At 46.2% G+C, this 19278-nt stretch overlaps 1 protein-coding gene across 28 annotated transcripts in view; it reads left to right on the top strand.

The window, feature by feature from the left end:
* Window positions 1–19278, top strand: part of MYT1L (myelin transcription factor 1 like) — a 363194-nt gene that overhangs the window by 106024 nt on the left and 237892 nt on the right. For 23 of the 28 annotated variants that reach the window (XM_074331629.1, XM_019752014.2, XM_074331628.1 and 20 more), the window contains one exon: window positions 1919–2036. The exons of the other annotated variants lie outside the window; for them this stretch is intronic. The gene's annotated coding sequence lies outside the window, so the exon portion shown is untranslated. The remainder of the gene's footprint in view (window positions 1–1918; window positions 2037–19278) is intronic. 28 annotated transcript variants of the gene reach the window in all.

Genomic DNA, 19278 nt, shown 5'->3' with positions numbered 1-19278 from the left:
AGCTGAAGGAGACACTTGACATTGTTAGCCCAGCCCTGCTACTGTCAGACAGTAACCTGACCTTCAGAGAGTTCAGTGTCTCAGAGCGTTCACACCAATATTGGCTAATACGGGTCTTGCTAATCTAGAACTACATAAATATGACAGTGTGTGTATTTAATATTTCATGCAAAGAATAATGATATTTTTAAACCATTATATAATGATTTCCAAATCAATAATGTCAAGTTTTATATGAGGCTGCTGTAGTAGATTCTGATGGAGAGAGCAGGTCTGGATTTCAGAAAGTTAAAGTAACAGAGGCCGGTGGCCACAGATGCCCTCCAAGCACGCACTTATCTTCCGTGGGGCCCAGATATGGGGCTCCTGCATGCACGTGGCTCCTTAATCCTGCGAGGACAGTGAGCCGTGGGGATGGCGTCGCCATTCGTCCTGGCGGGCACTCACTTCTGAGTCCCGACGATTTGGAGGTGCTGCGTTTGATATGACGATGTTTGGGGTGTCTGCCAGGTAGGAAGTGACATTTACAAATCATGTTGTACATGGAAGAAAAATCAGTGTTGAGAAGAATTTCTTGCATCGTATCCTGTGTACGTGTGGGTGCGTGCAGGTGGGCGTGTGTGTGTTGAGTATTGTAGACAGGAAAAGGCCACAAACCATAGTTCTCCCCAGACGTTTTCTGTTATAGATCATCGTATTTGCTATGAATAAATTGCAAATCATAATTTGTATCAAAAGCTTAATATATTTAGAGCTATTACAAAGTAACTCTGAATTAACAATCCTGGACTTTGACACAAAACAGACTTACTAACATTTTGTTTTTCAACCTTGATTTTTCAGGGTAGTTTAAAAACCTTTCTAGCTCCATGTGTATATTTCTAAATTATTCTGTTCTTTATGTGTTTGTCTTGGTAAATTCTTGTTAGGGGAAATAGTAAAATTTGTCCTGCTTGCGTTTTGCAGGCTGCCTGTGTATTTCGTAGGCAATCGTGCGTTGTCTTATTTCGAATCCCCCTTGCTAAGTGCCCTGAGTGTTTCCTTTCTGGCAGGTACCGGTATCTTTTAGACGGGTTAGGGTAGTGCTGGTGGAACAGCAGGGAGGCCCTCGGGCCTTCGTTTGCCTGACGCACTTCACTGCTGCCCATTAACACTTCTCAGTTCCTGCCCTGACTCAGTGTAATGCGGGCGCTGAGCTGGGAGCCTTGTGCCAGAAACAACGGCCTCAGCGACTGGGGCAGCTCGCCCTCTCCACTCCGGTATTCCAGTTCATCTCTTCTTTGTAAACAAAATAAGTGCTGTCTGTGACAGCAGAGTTTGAAATGATCGGGGTATTTTATTTTCCAATTAGAACAGTCAGTAGTTCCTAACACACAATATTGCAGAAAATCTTGATGGAAAGTTAATAAATTCTAAATTTATATTAATGGAAATAATGTCTTTTGTTGTTCTACTAAAACAAAATTGAACTGACATTTGGAGCCACCCTTGTCATCACCAGATTATATTTTGTTATGAATGAAGTCGCATTATTTCCAAGAAATAATTACACATCTAAAATGTTTCTCGCTTATTAAATTGTTTCTTAACTGCATCACAGTGTTAAAAAAGGAGTAATCTTACAAATTGACTGGTAATTGGTCCATCTAAATATTAAGTACACTTACTTTTTTTAGCTTCAAACCTAGACTTTTAAAACTGCTAAATACCTTGTATTTCAGAGTAAATTAACTAAATGTTTAAAAGCATTGTCTGCTTGTCCATGGCGGCCTTTCATGTCATCGTTTACACATTCCTTAATGGCAGTTACCTGTCTTTAAATGTCACTCTTTGTTGTAAGTTCAGTAACACTAAGGAGAGAATTCTTGTCAGTCTCCAGTTACATATTATATTGTTGTGCTGTTGTTTTGCCCTTTAGAAAATGACCCGGAAGGAGAACTGGTGACAGCATGTTCGATGGGCATCTCGGAACTCTGACGGACTGAGGGAGGGAGCGACACGTGACGCAGACCGCGCCCTCCGGCCACTGAGTTCAGGTACCAGGCCCTCAGCTGTCTCGGGAGCTGGCCAGGGTCCTACTCCTGTGCCCTCCCCACTTGCTGCTCTGTGTCACTTCTCAGCTTCCTGCTGCCTCCTGGCTTCTGGGAGGTACTTAACATGTCTATTGTGCATCATCTCCAAACAGACAGTTCCTGGTGAAAAGAGCCATTTGCCGTTAAATTAGGTGATACGTATATTGTTCTTGCTACTAGAGCTCCATGGGGCCGCCAAGGGGTGGGCATCTTTCTGGGCACTGTGAGGTGTCCTGGGGTTGCCAGTGAGGAAGTGGTACTGGGCCCTCGGATGGAAATGTTCCACTTTGAGTCACTGCAAACGAAATCCATGCTTGCTGTGGAAGTAACTGGTTAGTAAAGCCAGTAATTTTAATCAAGTTTGCTAATTGTGGTTTGGAGGTTTGGGGTGGGTGTTGGCATGTGCCGAGTGATTGCTGCCCGAAAGGACAACTTTGTAGGGACTCACATAGGCTGGGGTCCACACGATTGTACAGTGACTACAACCCTACCTCTCAAAGTCTCGGCTTCTGAATGTGTGCGTGCAAATGGCTACAAAAGCTCTGGTATGAACGTGTCAAGGCTCACATTCAGGAGCCTGTTTTATGCATGTGACTTTGCTGGTGAAAGGGTGTTTTCTTAGGGTGCTCTGTGGGGAAGCTCGGGCATGTCTTGTAAAGTTCACTGTGTGAGAGTCATTTGTTTGTCTGCCGACTCCCCCATTCGTCTGTCTGGTAATAGAAGTACTTGCTGCTACATGGAAATTAGAGCCTGGGATTGTCTTCCATATGCTGCAGCCTTGTGAGCGCTGCAATCTTCAGGAGCTTTATGAACTGCTATAATAGGTCACAGTTGTTCTAATTATTTCCTCGACTATGCCCTCTTCACTTTCTCTGAAGAAACCCACTACCCTCGTTGGTTCGGTTTGGGGAAGGCGTCTGTTTAATTGTCATTTCCCTGGAATTAAAAAAATACAACCTGTTCACACTGAGTGTTAAACTCATAAACTCATACTTTAGTTTCAAGTCAGTTCCAGTTTCTGAATTGTAGGTGTTTCGTGCATATAGGCTGCCTTGTTTATCTAACCTCGTTTAGTTTTAGTCATACGTTAAAGAATGTGTAATGCAATATTTTAAAAGACTTTAATATTTAAATGTAGATTTGTTGGTATTTCTGGCATGGAGTTCAGTGTTCACATTTAAATGATAATTATCAACATATTTTACTCTAAAGCATTCAAATACAAATCTTAACATGAATTAAACCAAACAACAAGCTGGTTTTCAAAGAAAAATCCTTGTTTATACTTGGCCTTGAATAGGCTTCTCAGTTAAGGCATCAGCACATTTGGTTTTCAAGGTGGACAGCCGGTTGGACTTGTTCAGAGAAGATGAAGACATACAGGGTCAGCAGACACTGATCTCCTCCTGTGTCGCACGCTTGACCACAAACCTGTCCACACCTGATCATACGTGTATGTGTCTCGAACACCCAAGCAGCCCCTGGAGTCAGTAGATGCCTCTGGGTGTGACATGAACTTGATGGCCTCCTGACGATCCCCTCAGCCCTCAGTTAGTCAGATGACAGGAATGGCACAGCATGGTCGTCTCTGCGCGTTCATTTGCGGGTCTCGCGCTCGTGTAAGTTCACTCAGTCTTCATGGAAGGTCAGCGTGTCTCAGGCAGAGCTGTGGTAATGGTCTCACAGTGGACGGTCAGCGTGAGATGGCGGCACAGAGGTGCGTGTGCGTATGTGTGTGCATGGTGCTTTCCGGGTACTTGGGATGTCTTCGTTCGTGAAAGTCTGGCTCTGGGGAATAATGGGCATTTATTTGCTGTGTGTCATAAATACTTCAGTTCATAGGGATGAAATCAAACAGTGGACTGAAACAGATGACTATTCAAAATGGGAATATTGATGTGTTGTGACAGTGGCTTCTGGGAACAAGGTACGACTCTTCCCATGATCACCTACAGATCAAAAGTGTGTAAATCATCACATTGCATAGATCAGGGTGGCACGTGTCTGTGAAGGGCCAGGTAGTAGGTGCTCCAGGCTGCGTGGGCCTGTGGTCTCTGCAGCAGCCGCCAAGCCTGCCATTGTGCCGGGAGAGCAGCCACAGGCGGTGTGTGGACAAATGGGCAGCCCAGCGCCAGGATGCTCCAGGAGACCTGCAGCTATGGGAGGCCCCCCCGGGCAGGGCTTCGCTAGCCCTTGGTACATATGTAAATCAAGAGTTCCTCAGTTACCCTGTCATTTTTTGAAAACAGAATATAACTCTTACTCTCTTTCCAAATTTCCTTACTCACAAACTCACTCAGCAGCATGTAAACTCATCGTCCGTAGGCATGTTGCTCCACTGACGAGCACGTGGCTTATGTGGGAGCTGAGTCGCCAGGCCTGAGCTGAGACACAGCTGTACAGAGCTTACAGGAAGGCTCAGGAGAACAGGTCCGTTCTGTGGGTGGACGGCGGGGCAGCGTCCAGGAAACCCGTCGTATTTAAAGAGGAGAGAAATTTCTAGTATTTTCATGTCTGTACCAACCGTTCTGCCAAGGAATATCCTGAAATCATCCTGAAAATTGTGTGGGATATACAATCTAATCAAACCAATCTCCAGGGGTATTGTCCCACAAAGACACACAGGAGGTACGTGTGTCAAACCCCAAACCGAAAGAGGACATGTCTCATAGAGTGATCAGTGGTGTCCATGCACAGTGTCGGAGCTGGGCTGCTGTGCAGGGCACCTCCACACAACTTGGGAAGATGTCACCCATCAGCTTTCCCCAATACTCTGTAAATCCCAAACAAAAGTGCAGGGAACATAGGGAATAAAACACCAAATTCAAAAGAGAATTATTTCAAATTGCAGTAGACCATCCATCAGAAGCATGAAAAAGGGGTTAATCTTGGAAAAAGACTTTAATGCTGCCATAGGTTATTTTTCTAAAAGCCATTTTATGACTGCCTCCAACTTTTTATCTTATTTGGGATGTGAATTAGTAGCATAAATCATTTAGTCAAAATGTAGAACATTAATTGACATTTCCACTGAAATGATTTGCTAGAATGCATATATCTTTAAAGCAGATTTTGATAGTTAATAAATTATCTCAGACTACATCAGAACAGGAGATAACGAACAGAACAAAAATGGCAGAAACACAATCTAAAGATGTGTGCTCCTGCCTTGTTGCCCTAAGTAGTTAAGAAAAGAAAGGTTGGCTAGTCCCACAAGTAGTTTAATGTCAAGTAGACATTCGGGTAAAAACTTGGAGGCAGTCGCACCAGGGAACAAACCCTGACGCTAGCACACCATTCGTGTACTTTGGAGAAGTTGTTTAGCTCTTTGAGTCTGAGCCTTGGTTTCCCATCAGTGTCATGGACAAGATAATTTCTTTTCAACGGCCTGCTCTAAGGATTAAATGAGATATAAAGAATATAAAGCACTAATTTTAGGCCTTGAAACAGAAGCTAGTTTAGTACCGTCGAGCAGCTGTGCTGTTTTTGAAATGGGCAGTGGACTCCCTTTATATCAGACAGCACTGGCTCTGTGTGCTGAGCCGTGGATGTCAGTGAATGAATGAATGAATGAATGTGCCTCAGGAAGGCTTGTAGTTACATGTTTGTGATACGTAAGGAGCTCATAGAGAATTACCTGGTCTGAAAGGTAGGGTGCAGAACTTTCTGTGCTGCTGTGTCCCAACATTTATATAACAGAACCATAGTTATATATGCTTGTGCATGAGTATATACATACACGTATGTTTTTGTTGTTTTTTTTTAACTAGAGGGTGTCAAAGGTGGTAGGAAAATTTACTTTTCACTTTTTGCCATTTCCTGGTGAGTGCATGTATTACTCTTTTACATGAAATTCAGTGCATTTGCTTATGGTTACCACCTTTGGCCTTTTCCATCAAACACCCCTCTTACCTGAAGCTTTCTTGAACATCCATCTTTACTTTCTGAAAATGGCCACAGTCAAATGTATAAACTCTAAGCCCACTAAGTTGAGGTCATCTATTTTGTTGAGTGTTTCTTATTCTGTTTCTTAGAGGTGCAAGTGAAGGGAGGGTACCCTGTTTCCCCGAAAATGAGACCTAGCTGGACAGTCAGCTCTAATGTGTCTTTTGGAGCAAAAACTAAAATAAGACCCATGTTATATTACATTGTATTACATTATATTACATTATATTACATTATATTATATTATATTATATTAGACCCAGTCTTATAGTAAAAGTTTCCTATAATTTTATTAATATTAAAATGTTACTATAAGACCGGGTCTTATATTAATTTTTGCTCCAAAAGATGCATTAGAGCTGATCATCCGGCTAGGTCTTCTTTTTGGGGAAACACGGTAATTAATTTATACCTCAGGAAGTAAATGCCTAACTTTTAAATAAAACATATTGTTGAATAAATTATTGCAAGTGTCATCCATACACATAAATTTACACGTCTGTGCATTTATGTAACATATTTTTGAGTCAGACATCGTAGATACAAATATGGAATCGCAGAACTCTGCCGCAAAGCTGTTCACGTTTAACCATTTAATTGGGAGTGGAGTGCTTGTGCACGTTTCTGACAGACGTAGGTATTTCCAGCATCGCACTAGCATCTGAAAGGACCCAGGGGTTTGCGAGTGGTAGCAGGGGAGGACGTGGGGCCCTGTGAGGTCAGGTTAAGTTCTGTAGGTCATGAGGGACCATGGCGATGGTAAGCAAGGAGGAGACGTGAGCTGACCGTCCCTTGACAAAGACAGCGTGAAGGATGGCTGGGAGGGGCTAGGCAGGGGACTGTGGGAAGAGTCCAGGCCGTTGCTCAGCTACTCAGCCAGGGCAGGGCTATGTGGACGTGGGGCCGTGAAGCAGAGTGTGCCAATCAAGGCAAGATGTGGACTTGGTAGCGCAACCAACTGGGAGGAGTGATTGTAAAGCACTTCACAGCACAGCCAGGAAGGCAGGAGGAAGTTATACACTTCTTGGATATATTCTCTTGGAGCCTCAGTTTTTCCATCTGTAAAGTAGGAGCATCTTTTCTGCTTGTTAGCATTGATGAAGAAGGCATAAAATAATATATGTAACACATAGTGCGCAGTGGCTAGCACACAGCTCAAATCCTTAACTTACAGTGACTGTCATTATTTATAAAGAACCATGGCGTACTAACTTTCCCGTAAAAGGTTAAGGCAGAAATAATCCGATTTACATCTGTGTTATGCTTTCTGTTATTCAAATCAAAGTGCCTTCACTTACCATGCAGCTGTGTAAAAAATGAAGAAGTGCTCTATGAACTGATGTAGAAAGATTTGAAGAACAGTTTGTTAAAGAAAAAAGCATGAGGGCAGAAGAGGAGCAGAAATACAATCACATATATTTGCTTGTATTTGCATAAAATTTCTAGAAGGATAGACAAGAAGCTGATAGATATGTTAATGTGTATAGTAACAATACAGAAACAGGCAGAATTAAGGGGAAGTTTTCATTATTTTTATTCACTCGTTCAATTTTTATTTATTTTTAAACCATGTGAATATAAAAGAAAGAAGTAAGGGAGCAGGGAGGGAAGGAAGAAAGGATGGAAGGAAAAGATGGAGGGAGGAGGGAGCAGAGAGGAGGGCCATCAAGAAGCTGAGAGAGGAAATGAATAAAAGAGGGGACAGAAGAGTTCTGGTCAAGATGGCGGAGTAGATATATGCTGTGCTGGCCTCCTTCCAGACTACATGAAAATTACGTCTAAACTATAGAACAAACATCACTGAGAACTATCTGAAGTCTAGCTAAACAGAGTCCTACAACTAAGGACGTACAGAGGAAGCCATGTTGAGACTGGCAGGAGGGGCAGAGATGAAGAATGGGCTAGTCCCACACCCACATGTAGCAATTAAAAATCGGGAGGGACATCTCAGCGTCAGAGGTCCCCCTGAGGAGCGAAGGGTCCCAACCCCACATCAGGCTCCCCAGTTATGGGGAAGAGAAGTCCCCATAACCTCTGGCTGTGAAAACCGGTCAGGGTGGTGGCTGAGTGAGACAGAGGGTGGTTGGACTCTCTGGTGATCCTCTTAAAGGACTATGCACGGACTTACTCACTGATAAATTCACTTACTCTGAGCTCCAACGCTGGGGCAGCAGCTCAAAAGGCACCAGAGACATCCGGGGAGGAACTGAATTGCCTGGCTTCCGGGTGAGGGCTGGAGAGGCATCTTTCTCCCAGACATAGGTGCTGGCAGAAGCCATTGTTCCTTTGCTGAACCCTCACCTCACACAGCTGCATGTGCAGATGGGTGTCATAGCTGAGGTTCCATCAACCTAGCTAACAGTGTTCGCCCTGCCCCGGTGATTCCCTGAGACCCCCTCCCACCCAACTTGTAAGCCCATCCAAGCTGCTTCCAGGGGCTTTTACATAAAATTGCCTGCCTTGGCTCATACTGCGGCTTTTCCTAAAATCTCTTAAAGGTTCACAAACCCCAAACAAGCAGCATTTGGCCTCACTGTGCCCCATTCCTCTTGCTTAGCAGCCTCAAGCCTGGCATGAATGGCAGCCAACCTCAGTTCACAGCTTAGCCTCTTCCAGGCACGTTCAAGCCCAGCACAAGTGACAACCATCGAAAGGTCACTTTGGAGCTCATACCAAGTGGCCCCAGGCAGGACACAAGCAGAGACTGAACTTGGCCCACACCAGAAACCCTCCCAGAACCAACACACCTGGTGGCCAGCTTCAGACCACACCAGCACACCACCCAACCACCTCCACAAATGACACACAGGGCAGGCACCAGAGCCCCACTCAAGTGAATCCTCCCCCATAGGATCAGCCCCTGTACCACAGCTCCTCCTGTGTAGTCATGGCGAGTCCTCAAAACCAGTCAGCCTGAGGGTCAGTCCCTCTCAGTGATGTGCGAACAGCAAAGAAGGCTAAACTACAATAGGAGGGCACAAACAACCCACACAAGGGATGCACCTGGAGCACCCAGCTCATGTGACTAGGGACACTGTGCCACTGAGCTCCCCCAGGCCACTTACTACATAAGGCCACTCTACTAAGACCTGGAGACATAGCAGCCCTACCTAAAACATAGACACAAACACAGGGAGGCAGCCAAAATGGGGAGACAAAGAAACATGTCCCAAATGAACAAACAGAACAAAGCTCCAGAAAAATAACTAAACAAAATGGAGGCAAGCAACTTACCAGATGCAGATTTTAAAACACTGGTTATAAAGATGCTCAGTGATCTAAGGGAGAACTTCAACAAAGAGATAGGAAATATAAAAATGGAGGAAGAAAACATAAAAATGAACTAGTCAGAAATGAAGAATACAATAACTGAAATGAAGAATACACTAGAAGGAATCAACAGCAGACTAGATGAAGCAGAGGATCGAATCAGCAATTTGGAAGGTAAAATAGCAGAAAACACCTAATCCAAACAGCAAAAAGAAAAAGAAATTTTGAAAAAGGATAGCTTAAAGGGCTTCTGGGACAACATCAAGCATACCAACATTCACATCATAGGGGTACCAGAAAAAGAAGAGAGAGGGGAAGGAATTGAAAACCTATTTGAAGAAATAATGACAGAAAACTTCCCTAACCTGGTGAAGGAAATGGACATACAAGCCCAGGAAGCACAGAGAGTCCCAAACAAGATGAACTCAAAGAGGCCAACACCAAGAAACGTCATAGTTAAAATGGCAAAGGTTAAAGACAAAGAGAGAACCTTAAAAGCAGCAAGAGAAAAGCAATTAGTTACCTGCAAGGGAGCCCCCATAAGACTGTCAGCTGACTTCTCAACAGAAACTTCGCAGGCAAGAAGGGAGGGACAGGAAATGTTCAAAGTGATGAAAAGCAAGGACCTACAGCCAAGATTACTCTACCCAGCAAGGCTATCAGTTATAATTGAAGGACAGATAAGGAGCTTCCCAGACAAGAAAAAGCTGAAGGAGTTCATCACCACCAAACCAGTATTACAAGAAATATTAAAGGGATTTCTTTGAGAAGAAGAAAGAAAAAAGATGAAAAATATGAATAAAATAGCAATGATTACATATCTATCAACAATTACTTCAGTGTAAATGGATTGAATGCCCCAATAAAAAGTCATAGAAGGGTTGAATGGATAAGAAAACAAAACCCTACATAAGCTGCCTACAAGAGACTCACTTCAGCTTGAAAAACACAGACAGATGGAAAGTAAAGGGATAGAAAAAGTTACTTCATAAAAATGGATTCAAACAAACAAAAAATGTGGGGTAGCAATAGTTATACCAGACAAGATAGAATTTAAAACAAAGGCTGTAACAACAGACAAAGAAGGACCCAGTAATCCCACTTCTAGGTATTTCCCCAAAGAAAGCCAACATGCTGCTATGAGGGGACCTGTGCATCCATATGTTCACTGCAGCATTGTTTACAGTGGCCAAGATGTGGAGGCAGCCTGGGTGTCCACTGATGGAAGATGGATCAAGAGGAGGTGGTACCTGTATACAATGGAATATTGCTCGGCCAGGGAAGGGACTGGGTTCTTGCCACCTGCAGCAGCATGGATGGACCTGGAGGGTATTGTGCTGAGTGGAGTAAGTCACACAGAGAAAGAGAAGGGTTGTATGATCTCACTTATGTGTGGAATCTAGAGAACAGGATAAATGAACAAACAAAATAGAAACAAGCTCATAGATACAGAGAACATTTTGATAGTTGCCAGATGGGAGGGGAGTTGGGAGGATGGGTGAAATGCGGAGGGGATTAAGAAGGACAAATTGGTAGTTACAAAACAGTCATGGGGATGCAAAGTACAGCACGGGGAATATAGTCAGTAGTATTGTGATAACTTATGTGTGGTGTCATGCGGGTACTGGATCGATTGGGGGGATCACTTCATAAGTTATATCAGTGTCTAATCACTGTGTTGTATACATCTGAAACATATATTAGATTGGTGCAAAAGTAATTGCGGTTTTTGCAATTGTTTTTAACCTTTTAAACCGCAATTACTTTTGCACCAGTCTAATAATATTGTATGTCAACTGTAATTGAAAAATTAAAAAAATATATGTTTAAAAACAAAATAAAGAACGGACAGAAATTCTGTCAGATTCCCTATTTAACAATGTATGTATATTAGACACAATTACCTTTTAATAACTTTAGTTTTTCCCATGGCTTATAGTGTCTCATGCATGCCTTTCTTTCTGAAATCCTCTAATGTAAAATTTGTTTTACAAATTGTAAAATGAACTATATGATTGCTTATTTACTTATTCAATAATAAAGTTATAATTGAAAAGCCGAAGTTTGAAAATTATTAAAAGGAAGTGTTTTCTAAAATAACATTCAGGAAATAACTATGCGGTGACAAAAACATGGAAAAAATAGCAGCGGCCATAAATGAATTTTTTTAGAATAATAAAGGGGAAGTGATTTTATATCTTACATTTTATACCGTAAGAGAGCTACAAAGAATATATTATGGATAACTGGCGAGATGTGGATATGAACTGTATATTTTATTACTGGAACAATTATAAACTTTCTTTTTGTTAAAATTATACTTGGGTTATGTAGGAAAATGTTTTTCCCCCTGTTGGAGACAAATGTTGAAAGATTTAGGTGTGAGTAGCCATGATGTCCACTACCCACTTTCAGAAGGTTCAGAAAAGTGTGTGTGTGTGTGTGTGTGTGTGTGTGTGTGATTATGGGTGGGGGGTGTGTATCTGTGTCATATGCATTTGTGTGTGTGAGAGTGTGTGTATAATGTATGTGGGTGGTGTGTGAGAGAATGTGTGTGTGTGCGAGTGTGTACATGTGGGGGGGTATGTGTGCATGTGTGGTTCAGGTACCCTCTGCCCTCTTTACTTGGCAGTATGTATAATATAGTCCATGAAAGGACAAGGTAACCTTACTGTATCCATTTTTCTTAAACATTTATTTCTTAACATTCATTTAAAAATGTCACAGATAAAGGAGAACTCACAAACTCCTTTACTATTCAAGTAAAGATGAACTGTCATCTCGTGGAATGTTCTGAGCTGGTTCCGTTGGGTCAGAGAGTCATCCTTGGCATCACGTGACAAGCACTGAGCAGCCCTTGTTCCCACAGGAGGACAAGGCAGCCCGGTACTCGGGAGCCCTCCGCAGGGCAAAGTGTTTCCTCGACACAGAGCTGGGCTGAACTCTGAGCACGAGGCCCCTGGAACCTGTCATGTTGCCATGGCTTGTTTGGTGCCGGTTCATTAATATAAGCTTGAGCAGAGCACGCAGCATGTGATTTGCACACGTGGAGATGCAGTTGTAAAGGTCCCAATGCTGTAATTCCCTCCTGAGAAAAGTGTGTTTATTTCACCTGTCAGCTGTCCATAGCTTATCTCTTTCTCCCACATGCTCTGAAATCACTAAGCAAAATGTCAAAACTTTATGAACACCATATTTCTTTTAATTCATTCTCAACCAGAAAACCAAAGGGTCGTTCGTCGGTCAACAGTTCTTGAGCAGCAGCTGGCTGTGAGACATTCTGCTAGGTCTCTATTACAGGAAAGTAAACGGAACTGAAAAGAGCCAATATTGACACCTGGGTTACGCAGAAGTCAGGTGCTGAGGACCTCGGCGAGCTTGGACCCACACAGGCAAATGAGGTGAGGCCCACGGAGGCCGTGTGAGGCCATGTGCTTTGTGCCCCAGCAGACAAGCCGCCTGCACCCAGGCAGGTGCATGAAGGGAGGCGTTCGGTTAGAAACCAAACAGAGCACAGATGGTGCCAGGCGCTGTGAGCCTGCACAGGACTCATTGGAAAGACCTGGAAAAGCAAAACCACAGAAAGGAAGACATGAAAAGAAGGAAGAGGGAGGTAGAACATTAAAAGATAAAGAATACGGACCTAATTCTATGAAGAAACAAAGAAACAAACAAGACCTGTTTACCTGTGTGTCCTCGAACACCCCTGCACCATCATTGCCTCATTATAATAAACAATTACCATAATTAGCCAGATTCATGAAGTACTAAATCGTGCTTACTATTGTTTGTTCAGTATCCAAAATAAAATTATTTACGTAAAACATGCATACAGGTCTGACAATTAAGTTCGCGAACTTGTGACAATGGTGTTGCTAACCTTTTTTGATATAAGAGGGACTATTCATGATGAATTTGTACCAACCGGACAAACAGTTAACCAAGTTTACTATTTGGAAGTGCTGAAACGGTGCATGAAAACGTTAGACGACCTCAACTTTTCGCCAACAATTCATGGTTCTTGCATCACGACAGTGCACCAGCTCACACGGCACTGTCTGTGAGGGAGTTTTTAGCCAGTAAACAAATAACTGTATTGGAATACCCTCCCTACTCACCTGATCTGGCTCCCAGTGACTTCTTTCTTTACCTGAAGGTAAAGGAAATATTGAAAGGAAGACAGTTTGATGACATTCAGGACATCAAGGGTAATACGATGACAGCTCTGATGGCCATTCCAGAAACGAGTTCCAAAATGGCTTTGAAAGGTAGACTAAGCGCTGGCATCAGTGCATAGCTTCCCAAGGGGAGTACTTGGAAGGTGACCATAGTGATATTCAGCAATGAGGTATGCAGCACTTTTTCTAGGATGAGTTCGCTAATTTAGTTGTCCGGCCTCGTAGATCTTAAATTATAAAAATGCGTGTATCGCTGCAGGAGGACATTGAGGGCGTGTTTACTACACTCAGTGTCGTCCCAGGATGAGAGTCCACAGGGAAACACACCCGTGCTTCTCAGTGAGCATGACAAGTGACCAGCGTGCTCTTTCCTACACATCCTGTGATGTTTATACCCGGTCACATCCCTGTCTCTGTTAGGTAGCCTCTGTGACCCCTTGCCAGGCTCAACCAAAGGATGGCCGCATGGGGTATCACTCATCTTGTTTGTGTTTTTGGGGGGTTTTACTTTTCACTACCACAAGCACCGGATGCAAATTCTATTTCAGTTATAAATCTTCAAAACTCCTTGTCAGAAATTTGCCACTAATGATTTGCTTTACAGAAAACAGGAATCAGTGTACCTTGAGCAGGCAGGGTCACAGCTCGCAGACTTAGCAATTGTGAGTTAGCAATTGTAGTGCGGTCCCCCACCCCCGGGGCTTGGAGAGGTGGCAAATCAAATTACCCTAAACACCTACCAAAGTAGAAATACGCGAAGCCACCTGAGAGGGATAGAACACTCCCAATGTCTGTAAATTTACTGTCATCTGAATGAGTCGGGATAGACTGGGCAACTTAACAGGGGAACCCAGAAATCACCTCAGAAAGCATGATATGAAAGTGTATTTCTTGCTCATACAGCACCTGATGCAGCTTGTGCAGCCTCTTCACTCTGGCGTGGCCGTCTGGGATTTGTGGTGTTCCAGCAGCAGGGGGGCTTACGGGGGGGGGGGGGCGCTGCAGCGTCCTTAGTGGGAAGTCGAACACCAGATCCTAGTCCCGCCTCGAGGGAAGCTGGGAATAGAGACCCCATGTCTATTCGTGGGGTCACAGGGAGAAGAAGCTCACAGAGGTACCCTGCACCACGCCTGCCGCCCTCTTCCTGCACATGGGCCAGTCCACAGCTGCTTGGGTCCCTTGTCACTCTCTCTTGTCCCACCCGCTTTTCTTACCCTGGCTCGATTCTGTTCTCGTAAATGTCATTAACGGCCTGGCTCCCACAGCAGGTCTGTCTACCAGGAGGGGACATGGAGCTTGCTGGTCTTCAGGTCCAGATGTCATTTCTGTTACCCTCAGATGTGTTCAGACTGTCTATCCCCTTAAACAGTGGTTTGTGCATTTGAGACTTAGCTAATGAGAGTCCATCCTGAGTAAACGCCCTGCGCGTGCCTGCTGTGCCCCTGCAGACATGAGTGCCTGACCCTCGTTTTCCAGAAGGGCCTTCGGGACCCCCCACCCCAGTCACCACCGTGCTTTTCCTCTCACAGGTTTATGATCTCACTCAAGACCACGTCACAATGTCTAGGAACAGGGCTGGACAGGAACGTCTTAAATCAATGCACCACAGGTGCCTCTGCTCGTGATGGAGAGCGACTGCCAGAGCCACAGGCCGGTCGCCGAGCCCGGGAGCTGCCCGGCCTCCTGGGACTGGGCCTCCTGCGTTGGGCCTGCGCTGTTACCGCAGCCCCGAGGGGCCTGAGTCCTTTGTTAGTTTTACAATTTCTCACTCGTGACCTGGAAAATATGGTTACTCCGCCTTGTCTTTCAATTGTCTTTCTGCTTGTTGTCTTCTTATGGAGCATTCAACACATGCACACGTGGCGGGGAGCCCTCGTTCCACGTACCTGAGCCTCGGGAATGTGAGACGTGTTTCTTCTGTGCCCCCACTCGTTCTCCTTCCCCAACCGTGGGTCACTTTGCAGCGAGTCCACGTTAGTGGGCAATTGTATCTGTTTCTACCTGGAAATGCTTTGGTATGAGTTTCTAAGATATAAAGCTTCTTGTGAAAGCATAACCTTACCTATCAAACCTTAAAAAAGTCTTAATTGTCCTCAAATACCCAGGCAGGATTCAGAGCTCCCAGATTACCTCCCAAAGGTACTTCGACCGTCTGTGTGTCTGTATCAGACCCAGGTGAGGGCCACGCTGTGTCTTACTGGTACGCGTCTTGAAAGCCTCTTGACCTGCGCAGTTTCCTCCCTTCTCCTCCCTGCCTCTCATTACCTGTGTGTTGTAAAGCTGCCTCATGTGTCCTGTGGAGCGGCCACAGTCTGGACTTAGCTGATTTCGTCCCTGTGGTGTCCTTTACTATGTCCCTCTGGCCCCTGCGCTGTCTCCAATCTGGTGCTTTGATCAGAGACCTCAGCCTTCTCAGAGGTGATGTTGGGGACTCTTCCCCTTCCATGACAGTGAGAAGCGGGCGCAGCAGGTGGCATTTGTTCCCTTGCTGTCACGTGGCATCTGATAGATCTGTGCACACGTCGTCCAGCTCGTCACCGGACCCATCTGTGAGGCAGTCACCCAGCGGCCTTGCCGCCGGACCGTTGTGTGGTCAGGGAGCCGTGACCCAGATTCCGCATTTCCTCAGGTTTGCAAAACCATGTCCCCTCCTTCCTTCTTCTATTTGCTGGGATACTTTTACATAGAAAGTGTTCCTTTTTCAACTGGAAATCCTTGTGTACGAGGTGTGATCAAACAATGTGGTGAATGTTTAAATTTAAAAACTGTATTATTGCAGCTGATCTGATGCACATCTGTGCACCTGCAGTGTACACGGGGCAGCACAGGTGCCCAGAGTCAGAGGGCGTGAGGAAAGCCTGCCGTGCGGAGTCGGCAGTCGTGGGGGCTCAGGCCCCCCTGATGGGGACCCTCCTCTCTGGATCTTCAGTCCAGGCTCACAGAAGCCTGCTGACAGCCCTCCTGCCTCCAGGAGCGGATTCCAGGGCAGAGGCCCTGGCTGTGCCTGACTTCCGGGGCCGCCATCTCTGTGCTGGCCTTTGGCCAGAGTGGTCTGTCCCTCACATGGGACAAGGGCAGGCGGACTCCTCCTTTCCCGGCAGCAGTCGGTCAGCAGTCAGCCCGGACTTCTTCCACTGCAAAGGCTGTGCCTTGCCTGGCCAGTCCCAGGGCAGTGGTGGCAGCAGTGACTGGCTATGGGGGAGGACACACCAGGGTCCCTCACTCCCCACCCTTGTCACAGCGAGGGCCCTGGCTGCACCTGCCCACCGGCACTGAGAGACACAGGGGTCCTGAATCAGGCCCTCCTGTCAAAATCAGTACCTTTCCATCCAGTGTCTGGGTGGGGAGTGGTGTGTGTGTGTGTGTGTGTGTGTGGTGTGTGTGTGCATGTGTGGAGAGTGTATGGTGTGTGTGGTATGTGGAGTGGGTGTGTGTGTGTGGGTGTGGAGAGTGTGTGTGTGGTGTGTGTGTGTGTGGAGTATGTGTGCATGTGTGGAGAGTGTATGGTGTGTGTGGTATGTGGAGTGGGTGTGTGTGTGGGTGTGGAGAGTGTGTGTGTGGTGTGTGTGTGTGTGGAGTATGTGTGGTGTGTGTGTGTGGTGTGTGTGTGTGGAGTGTGTGGTGTGTGTGCAGTGTGTGTGCATGTGTGGAGTGTGTGTGGTGTGTGTGGTATGTGGAGTGGGTGTATGTGGGTGGGTGTGGAGAGTGTGTGTGTGGTGTGTGTGTGTGTGGAGTATGTGTGGTGTGTGTGTGTGGTGTGTGTGTGTGTGTGTACATGCACGTGCGCAGGGTGGGACAGAACTGGAAAGGCAGAGCCATACAGAGTAAAGGGCTCCTGTGTGCTTCTAGAAATCAATCTCGGTCCAATGAGGACAGTGACGCAGCCCATCTGAAGGCTGCTGCTCTGAGACGTGTGGCTGGACCAGCATAGGGCCGTTGTTGACAGGTGCCTGCAGGCGTGGTGAGGAGCAGCCCAGGGATGACAGCCTGGAACATGCAAATGGCTGGTGAGGCAGCTTCCTGCCAAACGTGCTGTTTCAGGGCTCCCTGTGAGTCTGCCAGACTCTCCTTGCAGGCTTTTTCTCCAGAAAACAACAGCAGGGGAGCAGAAGCTTTTCTTTTTCAAATGTGCCTGGCGAGAACGCCAAGGCGTGTGTAAGATTGTCTCACTGATAATGCTCTAAGCCCCCCGGCCATGGACACAGTGTGAGCTGGGTGTGTCACTCAGAGCTCCGGCTTGCAGGACATCTGTGAGGTGGGACAGGCGAGCTTCGGCACTGCTGGCACCCCCAGAATGGACACGGTCTCCCCCAGGAGAGGAGGCAGAGCGGGACGGGACGGGGATCCGGACTCAGAGTAAGGACCCAGCTGTGGAGCCCCTGGGAGTTCAGTGCCTGACTCACATCTGCTCTTCATGGTGTTGATTTAGGCCTCTGCAGAGTCTGCACTGGGCTCCCTTTGCTGCTAGAGCTAAAAGTTTAGGCAAACAAAACTCAATCCATTCATAAGAGGCACCGACTGCCGCATACAGGTGCCCCCAAACTAGCCAGAGTGATAACAATCTCTGCATGAAGTCTTAAGACATTTTGAAGACATTCCCCACCTCCGCCCTTTCTGTCACACCCTCTGCTTTCCCTCTTCCCCTCTCTGCCTCCTTATGTGTAGGGCATCCCAACCTCCGCCTGCTGCACCCCAGCTCTGTGCATGCTCGATAACCTCTTCCACCATCACTGTCTGAAGTACTCCCCACGCATGAGGCTCACAAGTCTGCACCCCAGCTCTGTCTGCTCCATCTAACTCCAGGCTGTAGCTGTAGGAACATCTTGATCTTGATATTGCTCAGAGCCCTCAAACCCAGTGCCTGAATGTGGGACTCACCCTTCCCCTGGAGACTCCCCCCAACACTGTACACATTTGACCCAGTGATGTCAGCATCTTCCAGCCACACAAGCTGGAGTCACGTGGTGTCTCCTCTGTCAGTCAAAAGGTCATCATGCCCTTCTGACCTCAACCCCAAACACCCCCCAGCCCTGCCACTCACACCCTGATTAGCATTTGATCACCTGTCGCCTGGAGCGCCAAGGCCTCCTCAGCTGTGTTCGCTGGTTCCTCTTCTGTGATCCTCAAGTCCGTCCTTCCCCTAGTTTCCATAACCCATGTCAAATCTGAAGTTCTCCATGCCGCTCTCTGTTTAGAGTCTTTCAAAGCTTTCCTATCACTTATGGGATTGGCTTCTTTCATATGGTCCGAGGTTTATGGTTATCTGGCCCCTGCCATCTCTCCAGCTGCCTCTTCACACCATGTGCCTAGATATTGGGGTTCAGCTACCTGGAGAGCCCTCCAAAGACAACTGACGTTGCCTGTGCCTCTGAATTTGCTTCCTGACTTCCGCCTGGAATGACATTTTCCATTAGGCTTTACTCCTTTCCTGCCATTGAGTCACCGGTCACCTCCTCTCGGCCCTGCCATCTCCACGTCTGCCTGCTGCCCCACAGACTGATTTTGGTACTCAACTTTCACAGCACTTATTTTGAATATCATAATGCATTTCCTGTAGCATTTTGTATTTCTTTTCAATTCTACATGAAAGGCTTTGTAGGGCAGAGAACGAGTCTGCCTTGTGCTTTTGCCCCTGAAGTCTGGAGGGCCTGCCGTGCTGTCCGCACGCGCAGTTCTGAGTCCTGGCTCAGTACTTAGTAGTATCGAAAGTTCTGGGAGTACTGAGTCTGAGGGCGACCGTCTGGCCCTGGCGCCAGTTCCCTGAGTAATCACGCCTAACGGGATCTGCGTCTGGCTGCTTTGCCACTGGGATT

This window comes from Rhinolophus sinicus, linkage group LG05 (assembly GCF_036562045.2).
Source record: "Rhinolophus sinicus isolate RSC01 linkage group LG05, ASM3656204v1, whole genome shotgun sequence".
In the NCBI taxonomy this organism is placed as follows: Eukaryota; Metazoa; Chordata; class Mammalia; order Chiroptera; family Rhinolophidae; genus Rhinolophus; species Rhinolophus sinicus.
The sequence above is the reverse complement of the archived record's forward strand: the minus strand, read 5'-3'. Positions and strand labels throughout refer to the sequence as shown.